Source organism: Pavona decussata, unplaced genomic scaffold, assembly GCF_977016875.1.
Source record: "Pavona decussata unplaced genomic scaffold, jaPavDecu1.1 SCAFFOLD_1044, whole genome shotgun sequence".
Classification (NCBI taxonomy): domain Eukaryota; kingdom Metazoa; phylum Cnidaria; class Anthozoa; order Scleractinia; family Agariciidae; genus Pavona; species Pavona decussata.
Window position 1 is genome coordinate 36,341 of NW_028145974.1, and position 11,211 is coordinate 47,551.

The 11,211-nt window shown below is 39.3% G+C and overlaps 1 long non-coding RNA gene across 1 annotated transcript; it reads right to left on the bottom strand.

Annotated features, from left to right (window-relative positions):
* Positions 1 to 93: 93 nt before the first annotated feature.
* On the bottom strand, positions 94 to 2,292 carry LOC146448320 (uncharacterized). Its single transcript, XR_014861135.1, has 3 exons — positions 1,924 to 2,292; positions 909 to 1,548; positions 94 to 828 (listed from the first exon to the last, which is right to left on the bottom strand). It is a non-coding gene; the product is annotated as an uncharacterized LOC146448320 (long non-coding RNA).
* Positions 2,293 to 11,211: the final 8,919 nt, after the last annotated feature.

The following is an 11,211-nucleotide window of genomic DNA, read 5'->3' on the forward strand; positions in this document are numbered from 1 at the left end:
GAGTTAAAGTCGAAAACGGGAAAAAACGGAAATAGAGCCCCGCTCTTCGTTATTTCACTCTCTCCGCGTAAGAGGCCTCAGCGGAGGCAATCAACAAAACAAGAGCTTGAAATTAGCGAATAGTAAAGTTTTGAAGTTTCAATTGTGTGTTACTGAAACCTACGAAGGTTAAAAAAGAAACGTTTGTCGCAAAATATTTTTTGCTTCCAAGATGTAGGAAGCAAAGAAAATAGAGACTGGAAGAAATTATAACAACCTGCATCTTTTGGCTAACGCCGACAAACCAGCAAACTTGAAACTAATTCGAGCTAACAGCACGTAAATTAGTTCTTGTAATTATTATTGGAATGGTAAGAGTTTCAGTTTCAGTCTACAAAAGGTACAGTTTATGAAGTAGTACAAACTTTTACATTAAGTGTGGAAAATGAAACGAACCGAGTCCTTTTTATAGTATTACCACAGCAAAGTACCGTTAGGTCAAACTTACTGCTACATCGATATAACTGAGTCAAGGTTTTGGCAGGCACCAACTTGTACATGTTACATAGCGTAAGGCTATTTCTTAATTGGAACAAAGAGGGCAACTAGCATGTCGTGTGCAAGATGGTTTGACTGAAAGGTGTCTGCCTTATAACTGGACTCATTACGGCACAGGTTACAAAGTCTGATTTGTCTCCGCGTCGAGGTTTGTAATTTATTTTACTTCCCAAAGGAAGCAGATATATTAAAACCTGTATTAAGCGGACCCCATATTAAGCGGACAGCAGCACAAGTCCCTTTTTTCCTCCCCCACATTTACTGTAAAAAGAACCTGTATTGAAAGGACACCTCTATTAAGCGGACGCGGACACCTTAAACTTGACTTTAATAGTGGTTTCTATTGTTAACAATCTGTATTAAACGGAAACTGCGAAAAAGATGCATGTTTTTTGTCCACGTTTTAACAGATCGGTCATCTAACTTTACCGAGAAAAGAGCTGTCACATCTTTGTAGAATTAACTCCAGGAAAGCGAGTACACGTGGATAGTGACTCGGGCGAAGAGCATGAACTAGACGCAAAAGAGCCTGCCTTAAAATCTGACCGCGAGGCTTTAAAATTGACAGATATGTTATTTATTCCATATTGTTTGTACAAAACGTTTATTCTTGTTTTGATTGTGTGAACCTTTACATAATTCGATCAATATGGATACTGTTGCGCTTTACCTCTTCTAATATTAAAACTGGCAAATGATCACATATACTTGCCATTGCTTATGGAAATACGTATTCCACAGTTACGTTCACGAGAATGGTAATTGGCCCTTTCAAGGCCTTTTAATACCGAGGAATATTATTTTGGCCCTTTTAAGACGAATTTTAAGGGAACCTGTTTTCAGCGGATAACCTGTATTAAGCGGACACTAGGAAGGGTCCTGAGGGAGTCTGCTTAATACAGGTTTGACTGTGCAAAAGTCATTGTAATTCAAGACAATTTCTTCATTATTTTGGAATAAAAGCATAAAGACACTGCCCACTGTATTTCATGACATCTTGGTCTGTCAATTCTACAAAGAGAAAGGAGATAACAATCAATAAACAATACGCAGTCTTTCTTGGCAATTGAAAGTCGACCAAGAGATGCTGTATCACAGGGTACTTAGAAGGTGTCACGTGAGCTAATATCTGTAGAGTAACCTGTTGTATAGCGACATCCCTAGACAAAACCGCGGGCTCAGTCAATACTCAGCACAACCAATTAGTAGTCGAGTACAAAACTGAGTCAACGACACGGCCGATTTGAACCAACTTGGAATTTTCAAGAGTGGTTTCTGTGCTGCATGAAGTTCACACGAAAAGTAAGCCCGGTTGGTACAGGGAGTAACAAGTGGAAGAGTCTTAAGTTTTTACCACGAAGAGTTTGTGATTTCCAGCAAACTTACCCGAGTCGCATTTGGGTGATGCCGAGAGTGCAAGTTTTCTTCCTCTCAATCCAAAGACAGCCTTAACCTAAAATAATACCAGCAATCCTTTCACTTCTATTGTAAAACATTGGATAGGTAGACGTGGCAACGCTTGAGTTTAAATGTGATATGATGATCATGTGACCATACTCCAATGAAAGCTCTTCAGCATCATTTACGATATTGCTGCTTGTTTGCCACCATTTCATCTACTTCCGCTCATGGTCGCCTTAAGGGGTGGAAACTATAGTAGCGAATTTTTTGGTGAACGGTAAATTAACACAACATTGGCACATTGTTGCACTTAAAAATAACCTCCCCCCCCCCCCCCCCAACACTGAAAGCATTTGACCCTCGGCTAGAAATGTAAATAAATAGTTATCTATTATGGCGAAACTTTAAGGATTTAAACTACTCAATCTAGACAACTTGTAGGCGAAATTAGAAAAAAATCTGTGAGAGCGTTTTCAAGTAAATAATGAATCAATTTTTATGGAGTGAATTTGTTTATTCCTGCATTTTTCACCAATATCTCTTTATCTTAACACTTTGTCTTTTCTGTTAAAAGGTCATTCCTCATAGCAAAACATTCTAAAGGTATATTGAGCTTCATGGGTGTCTCCGATTTTAAGATATTTATGTTTGAAAACAGTTAAAATAAAGCGCAGATGAATGAAAAAGTTCCTACTTTGCATAAATCGAGATATCTTTAAAATACCCCCACAGGTTTTTCTGTTAAACTACAAACGGTTAGAGTAAGAATTCTTTTCGACATTTACGCAAGTTTTAGGCTCAAGAACCGAAACCAGTGTTAGATAAGAAGGCTGAATCTTGGTCAAGTTACAGTCATTATTCGCTTTCTCCGAACAAGAGTTTTATTTTGTTTGTCCAGATCTATTCCACTGCTATTCACGTGCTGCGAATGTTTATGATTACGTGAAGTCGTGCAAAAGGTAAAATTTACATAAATATATGCTCTTGCTTCTCAAGTCTTCCATTGTAAATTTTGCCTTTTGCACGACTTCACGTTATAAATATTCAAAGCAGTTTGCGGTTAAGATTCAGACTACGGTCTAAGAATAAACGGAATAGCCGTTAGAATTTTCGTTTTATACAAATTTAGAAAGTAACATGTCTCAAAACTATTTTCACACTATTTTCGAGACCTATTTCATTCACTGTATTCCGTATACTCTCTCTTAATAGGGATTCTTGGCAACCGCCGAGTGTATACTTTTCATTGGTGGTGTTTATCTTATCAGGATGGGGGGTCACGTTTGCTTACAACTGCCGCGAGTGCGCACCTTAAGTTGTTTCCCTGAAGGAAACTGTTGTTGATTCATAAATCTTAGGCATAAACATTCTGCAGAAAATGTTGCCTGATATCGTGCACTTTTCAAATGAAAGCTACCAAGTGATTTCTTGTGGTACCTGTTTGATGCCCCAGAAAACATTTCAAATTTAACAACAGAACATGTAGAGTATTTCCCTGAAGTACTTCCACATACCGGCTCTAAAATGCCAGATAGGCCTTTTAAATCTGTTAACGTCACTTGTCTTCTCTGAGAACGAGGTAAAACATTCAAGCTACACTATCTTTAACTCGTTTATTAATTCAATATGTTGAAAAAGAAGCGAAGAACCTGAAATTGGTGATTATTAAAAGCTCGATCATTGTATAATCCAATTCCAGGGATTTTATTGTCTTAGCGGCCACGGTATATTTGCTCATGTACATATACCATGGCCAATCCAATCAAATCCCTGGAATTGCATTACACAATGATGCAAAGTAGGAACTTTTTCATTCATCTGCGCTTTATTTTCACTGTATTTAAACATAAATATCTTAAAATCGGAGAAACCCAGGAAGCTCAATATACATTCAAACTGTTTTGTTATGAGGAAGGATCCTTTAACAGAAAAAGCAAAGTGTCAAGTTTTGTTTTGCCAGAGATGTTGGTGAAAAATGCAGGAATAAACAAAATCACCCCATAAAAATTGATTCATTATTTACTTGAAAACGCTCTTACAGATTTTTTTCTTATTTCGCCTACAAGTTGTCTACATTAAATAGTTTAAATCCTTAAAGTTTCGTCATAAAGTGTCTGACTAAATTTCGAGATAATTGACAAAGTTTAAAGTGAGAGGCGTTGCGCTTCTGTTGCTATGGTAATAGTTGTTGCTTGGAAACCGATGAAAAAATAAACTTTGATCATATGTGGAAATGATGATGTAGTTTGAAGGAGATCGAAGTTTATCTTGTATGCGAGATTGTAATTTTAAAACTTCCACCCTAAGTCCAGAAAAACTGCCGCGAGCCTCCTTAAGCAGTCGCGAGAAGAAACCCTGAAAAAAATTCAGGCTTGCTCTACCAACTGAGCTATCAAGCCAACTGGGAGCTGGTCATAGTTCACAAAATGACCAGCTCCCAGTTGGCTTGATAGCTCAGTTGGTAGAGCAGTGCACCGGTATCGGTATCGGTTCGAATCCCGTTCAAGCCTGAATTTTTTCCAGGCTTTCCTTTCATAAGTTACTTACTTAAGTTGCGCATATAACTGCGATGTGGCATTCACGTATTCATAATCTATCACGCAGCGACATATTACTCCCCCTAACGGTAACGAAAAACAGCAAATTACAAACACAAATCCTAGAAAAACAAAACAAAAACAAGCAAGGCGAACAGGAACTATACTCTTCCATTATAGCTCCTAAAATGGTACATCTTTTAACTTACGCGAGTGTTACTAAAACTTTTCACTGCAGTTCCAAGCAACACGGTGGTTTATACAGGCATCTATCATGCGATTATAGAAGCAACTTTTTTGGGCAACCATTTCCAACCACCTGTGTACACTCCCAACGGTTTGCGCTGCAATTTTCAGGGATTTTAAATTTTAAAATTGCACATAAAACATATCAAAGACAACTTTTATACTGACACTGTATCCAGTTGCTCCCGTCGCGTAAAAATCAGAATCAAGCCAGATTACCGTTTACACATGGAACAAAAATCACATGTGTAAAAGCCCGTTGTGATAACTCAATGGAAGAATGAAAAGTTATCAATTCAAGTTCCTCGGATGAAAGAATAACTACCTGTTTTTCAACCAATCAAAGTGCACGTACTGATTTTCCCTGAATTTCACGATCATAAAAATGCTGTTTAACGGCCTGTGAATTGATGCCAGTTTTTCGTGCCAACAAAGCACAAATCAGCTCAGAAGGATCCATTGGTGACAACTTTCAAAAGACAGTCAAGTCTTCATAAACAACAAATATCTTCATCATAGCTGATATAAATTCCAATCAACCAAGCCAAAATATGGTTGCTAACTGTGCTTGTATTCGGACGCCAGTCCCTCCGCACAAAGTCACCTGTTTATTAAGGCCAATCTGAATACCGATCGTGTATTTATACATTTAGTTGTTTTGGTTTAACTTTATTTATGATTTACAACAGACGTCATGATTAACCTGCCACTGGAGCTTACAACACACTAGTTGGGCATGAGTATCAGTATTTTCACCAAGTTCGTTTCGCAGCTGATATCCATTAAGGCCTACTTAGATACCCGTCTTCGATCTGAATGTTGGTGTCCGTTGTGCCGTCACCAACATACAGTTCCAAAAATTTGTTTCTCGTCAGAAGACCGTGATATTACACAATTGAAGCTGTTGCTGGATATATTATATAATACACTTTACTTCGATTGGACAGAGGACGGCCACCAAGAACTGATTTTTTCATTATGTAATTATTTCCTTGAGGACCAGGACTATTGCTTTCCATTATTCTATTGCTCACTCCGACATGGTTTGTCCATCGGACCCAACAAATGCATATATAGATTACTTCATGGAAAGTGCGCGCGTACGGTGTTTACGCACGAGTTGCTGACGTATCAGAAATCGAACGAGTGAGCGCAGCGAACGAGTGAGATTTCTGATACAAAACAACGAGTGCGTAAACACCGCACAAAGCACTTTCCATGCTGTAATTTGTTTATTTTATACATACTGAGATTTTGCCGTGCTGAACAGGTTTGGTAAACATGTACACATAGCTCACAAGTGTTATATTGTTATAATGAAAGTACGCGAAAATATCACGTTATTTCAAAAATGCGTTTTCGAGTGCTGTGATTGAACGGCAACTGGATCTCTTTCGGGGGGACCGTTTGATGGTGCGAAAGCCTTCGGTCTAACAGCTCTGACATTACGAGGTTCAGTTCCTGTTCTAGTCTTCGTTTGCCGTTCAGAATACTCTAAGTATTCAGTTCCGTCAGCTTTCATGTGAAGTTGCACGTCACCCCAAGTCATCTGCCGATGTTCTTCACATCAAGCCAAAATGTACCGAATTGAAAAGCCACACTGTGTTTAGCAAAGCTTCGGCATTTGAGATTCCGAGTAAATTCTTTTCGTAAAGGCATTTTCTTGCTTGATCAAACGCAATGTCTTCGATAATATTATACTCGCTGAGTACTTGCTTCCTTTTAAATACCGGTTAAACTCTTGAAAACAACCGTCGAAAGCTTAATGGTTCATAGTCTTAGCCATCTTTTCTTTTCATATCAACCGATTAATTCACTAACGTAGCGGTTGAGCTCTTCTGGTTAAATTTCTTCAATTTTTCTTTGTTCGTTTTTCTCCAGCAGAAATGCAGTAAGTAGCTTCACATCCCGCTACGTTTTTGCTCGAGTGTTTTGTTTCTTGGTTGGTAATATATTCTCTGCCGGATAAGTTTATCCAAAGGTTTGAACCTACTGTCAGAACATTCAGCCACCAGTGCCAGAACATTGGACCACCAGTAGTTGTTTATCAGCATGTTTTAAACTCGTCGAGAAATGTCCTGCGAAAAAGCCGAAATCCTGGCAAGCGAGAAATTTAGAGCCGTAGAAAAGCTAGCGCAATCGACAAAGATACGCCAAAGCTACCACGTTCATTCATTCATTGAAAATATGATGCGTTTTGACTGCCGCTTTCTGATTGGACGAAACGGATTTCCCACGTGTGAGAAAGTCGTTTCGCTGTTGCCATTGGCTGCGAGAATTTCCGAACCGGGTTTTCAACAGATCAATTCTAGCTGTAAATCTCAGTATGTATGAAATAAACAAAGAAACAATACAATGATTGCTTCACTCAGTCGCAGGAGTGCTCGATGCAAGAACATGCAGAGCAAAATATAAATTTAAGATAGAAAATGTAACACAGTTACTCGAGTTTCACGCACTAAGCGATCATCAGACTGTACCGTTGGAGTTTGCAGAGTTATAATTTAAGGAGGGCGGTTGGAGCGATCTTGCTTCTGATTGGCTGCGTAGAATTTATTTTCATGCCTGCATTTTGTAATTAACTCAGATCGTTTATTGAGGAGGGTAGATTTGTCAGCAGATAGGATGCAGAGCTTCTCAGATAAGCACAAATTGCAGCGCGAGGGATGCCTAGGAATTTCTAAACCACTAATGGCACGCAAATTTCTTAATTTGCATCTGCAAGCTTTGAAAGCAAACGGTAGGTGAGCGAACAAAGCCTGGAGGAGCATAGCTCGGTTCGTTCCAGGCTACAGTACCAAGTCATACAAAATTTCCGTCATTAAAGTAGCCTGTGGTGTCAAGGTATAGAGCGGTTTTCAATTCAATGTTGCAAGTAATTTGCGTTTGCTTTTGTTTTCTTTACTTCTCCCTGTGATTGGCTAACAAAACTCCGGCCACTTTTTCAACTAATGAGAACCAATCATAGCAAGCTTCCTTGCACACGTTTGTCCTCGCTTGGTGCAGGTTAAATGTTTTTACTTTGAATTCTAATTGATTCGTTGCGCTGTGTACGCTTTTTTGCGATTGGCCCGAATAATTACTTTGATTTTGGTTTTACGACACTCAATTGAACACTGATTCAGTTTTAGGGATGTTTGGTTTTGCATTAGCATTACCATAATATGTACCTTAAGCCACATGATTAAAACTACAGTCGAACCTCCCTTTGCGACCACCTCTCGTAAGCGACCACCTCTCATTAGCGACCACTTTTCCAAAATACCAAAAGTTTTCAAATCACTATAGATGGAACCTCTCGTAGGCGACCACCTCTCGTAAGCGACCACTTTTAAAGATGATTGTTTATAATTTTCCATTGTTTTTAACCTCCCGTAGGCGACCCCTTAACACACAATCTGCTGTATCTCTCACGGGCGGAAATCGAAAAATGTGTCGCTGTAACATATTGGCTACATCATTACAGCAGACGCCGTAAATCTCACAGACGGAGCTACAGGAAGTGTTTCCCGATATAGCTTAGCATTGAAACAATTGATAAAATACACTTGCACTATACTTCACATTGAAATAAACTTTAATCAGATCGAATCTCTTGTAGGAAAAACTCTCTTATCTTTTATCGTTCTTACCTTTTTGCTTATGTTCCGTTCCCTGAAATATTTAGACGGCGCCACCCGGAGTAGTCAAAGAGTCAAGTTTCTTTTACAATAACTGCCTCAATCGCTGTATTACGTAATTTGCAAGATACAAACAATAAGAAACGTTATTACTATGGGTTTCGATAAGCACTGGTAAAAGGGTTAGGTCTCCGCAATTACCATATGTAAATTACCAGAAATTTAGACCCCCTGCGGTCTGACCTCTGGTAAGCGACCATCTCCCGTAAGCGACCACATATCCTTGACATTATGGGTGGTCGCTTACGGGAGGTTCGACTGTATCACCAAAACTATTTCTCGTGACGTGAAGTGACGATGCACAGACAGCCCCTCCCCCCACCCCACCCCCTCGGAGCAATATACATCAGTTACTACACAAACAGCAAATAATTTACGAAGTTTAGTGGTCAACTGATTGGACTTTATCTAAAGTTACCGGCATTGAGTATTACGCAGAGGGTTACGTATCAGGGTTTAACTGGCATCTTGGTGTGACGCAGAAGTAAGATTTAAACGAATGGTCATTAAACCCATGGACAAAGAAACAAACTATTGACACAAAGAAATGCTGTCACTTACGTATTCAAATCTTTCAAAGCTTGTCGCGCCTGGTTTTTCCACGGCTCATCACCGTAATCCAAAAACCTACAGGAAAATAAGATGAGTTGACCCTGCTTTACAATCCTCTCAGACCAATGCAAGTTTGCAACAAATATTAAATAAATGGGAAGGTAACATTATGTTCAATTTAGAAATAGAAATGAAGAAGGTGAGTCGAACAAAACATTTCCTGTAACTTTCGTCAACAATGATCTGCCCGTTGAAAGAAAGCTGACAATACAAATGATTTTACAACTGAATATCTTTCTTGTGCGTTCCTTTGTTTTCAAATTCTTACACAGGTGGTTTAAAGACTCTCGTAAAAAGGTAACCACTACGTATGACAGGGTCTAGTTGGGACGCCAGATCTGCCCCGATTCTCCATGCTCTTAAATGGAATAGCCTCGCTGAAAGACGTGCAAAACAACTGAAATCTGTAAATAACATCGTACCCGAATACCTGTCTGATAAATTCGCTAGCGTTAATACCATTCATAGACATAATCTGCGAGGTGCACAACATAACTTGTTTTTATTCCGCGACCGAACACTGAGGCCCTCAAGAAAAGTTTTCGTTATAGGGGCGCAGTAACATGGAACAGTCTGTCAGCGGAGGCTAAGCAAGTAGTAGGTTATGAGTGGAATTAAGCCCCGTTAGTGGATCCCCTTGGATCCCCTTGGATCCCCTTGGATCCCCTTAATCAATATTCCTAAGCGTCGAGTCCATGACGTCATCTATTGTTATAACCTAGGGAAAAAATGTCTTCCTGCATACTAATAAGTGTCGAGGTTTACTAATGAGCGTCACTCTTGCACAAAGGAAACAATAGACATACCCAGACTTGCCCGCTCTATACCCACCCTGATTGGATCTTAAGATTTGTATGGTCAGTTTGAATAAAAGCGCGCTTTCTCTTGGTAGCGTCACTCTTGCAATCGCTTTGCTGGGAAAACTTTTTTTCGATTTTTAAAACGTTAGTACCGTTGAAGATGACTTTTTTCACGAACGTTGTTGATCTTCAAGCTGCCTTGAGCGCTTGTTTAACTGTCCGCGACTGGGAGGTGTTGTTTGAAGCCCCGTTTGCTGGGAAAATTTATCTCCGAGATTTCAGGTTATTCGTGACGATTATCGATCATTACCGTCAAAAAACAAAACACACACACACATATATACACAAAGTGGCGCTGAAAACTCTATATTTCAAGTTTGTTTGACTATTACAAGACCGTTTTCTCCTACCTATCTCGAGGAAATAAAAAACTATTAAAGTCACGCACCGTTAGTCAGTTAATTATGCGGATCCACGAGTCTTAAGTTGCATACAAATTAGTTCAGTTCTGCTGGAAAAACCCAAGGGAGTATCTTGACGCATTAGTATATAATCAATTTTATATAACTTAACAAGGATCAATTAAAACACGCGACTTATAATTGCTAGCAATAGAACCAGACAAGAGATACCGTTTAAAAAACTTTATTAAAAAACAATGAGGAAAAAGAGTCAAATAGTCAGCGATTTGAAAGGAAAAGGAATGAAAATGAATCATTTGACTGACTATTACAAATCCGTTTTTGTTTTTCGCTTCATTTCGAGGAATAATAAATATTCCTTCCGTGTCTACACAATTTTCCTACGGCCTCTAAGCCAAGAGTTCGACTTTCTTTGTTTCTTGCGGTTTGCCTTGTTCTTTGAAGTCGGTCTTTTAGTTTTTGCTTTAAAAGAGGCCTCATTTCTCCGCTGTCTTGACAGTTCGTACACCGTTTCTTGTGTCTTTACTGGATTGTGATAGTGATTTTTTCCGGAATCATCCGCTTCACTTTCGTAAACTACGACTTTAACTTTAGGTTGCAGTTTCGCTTCTTGTAAATACTGTCTTCGCTGTGTGTGCTCTAACTGATGAACATCCGCGAGATGGTTAGCTAATCTGACAAGGTACTTCGCCCCGCAAGATGGAATCGGACAGTTTCTGCAAACTCTCTTGTAAACCATGTTGACAGTTTGTTGACTGAACACAAATGACATCTTTTTCGCAAATAGTCAGGTTATATAGAGTGTCAGAAGGGCCAAACACAGACCAGAAAGGCCATAACCAGGCCAAACACAGGCCTGAAAGGCCATAACCAGGTCTGAAAGGCCAAAACCGCGCCAAAAGGGACAAAAGGAGACAAACGGGCCATTTCTAGTTATGTGTCTTTATTTTTTCTCAGACACACGCGTGGGTGTCGC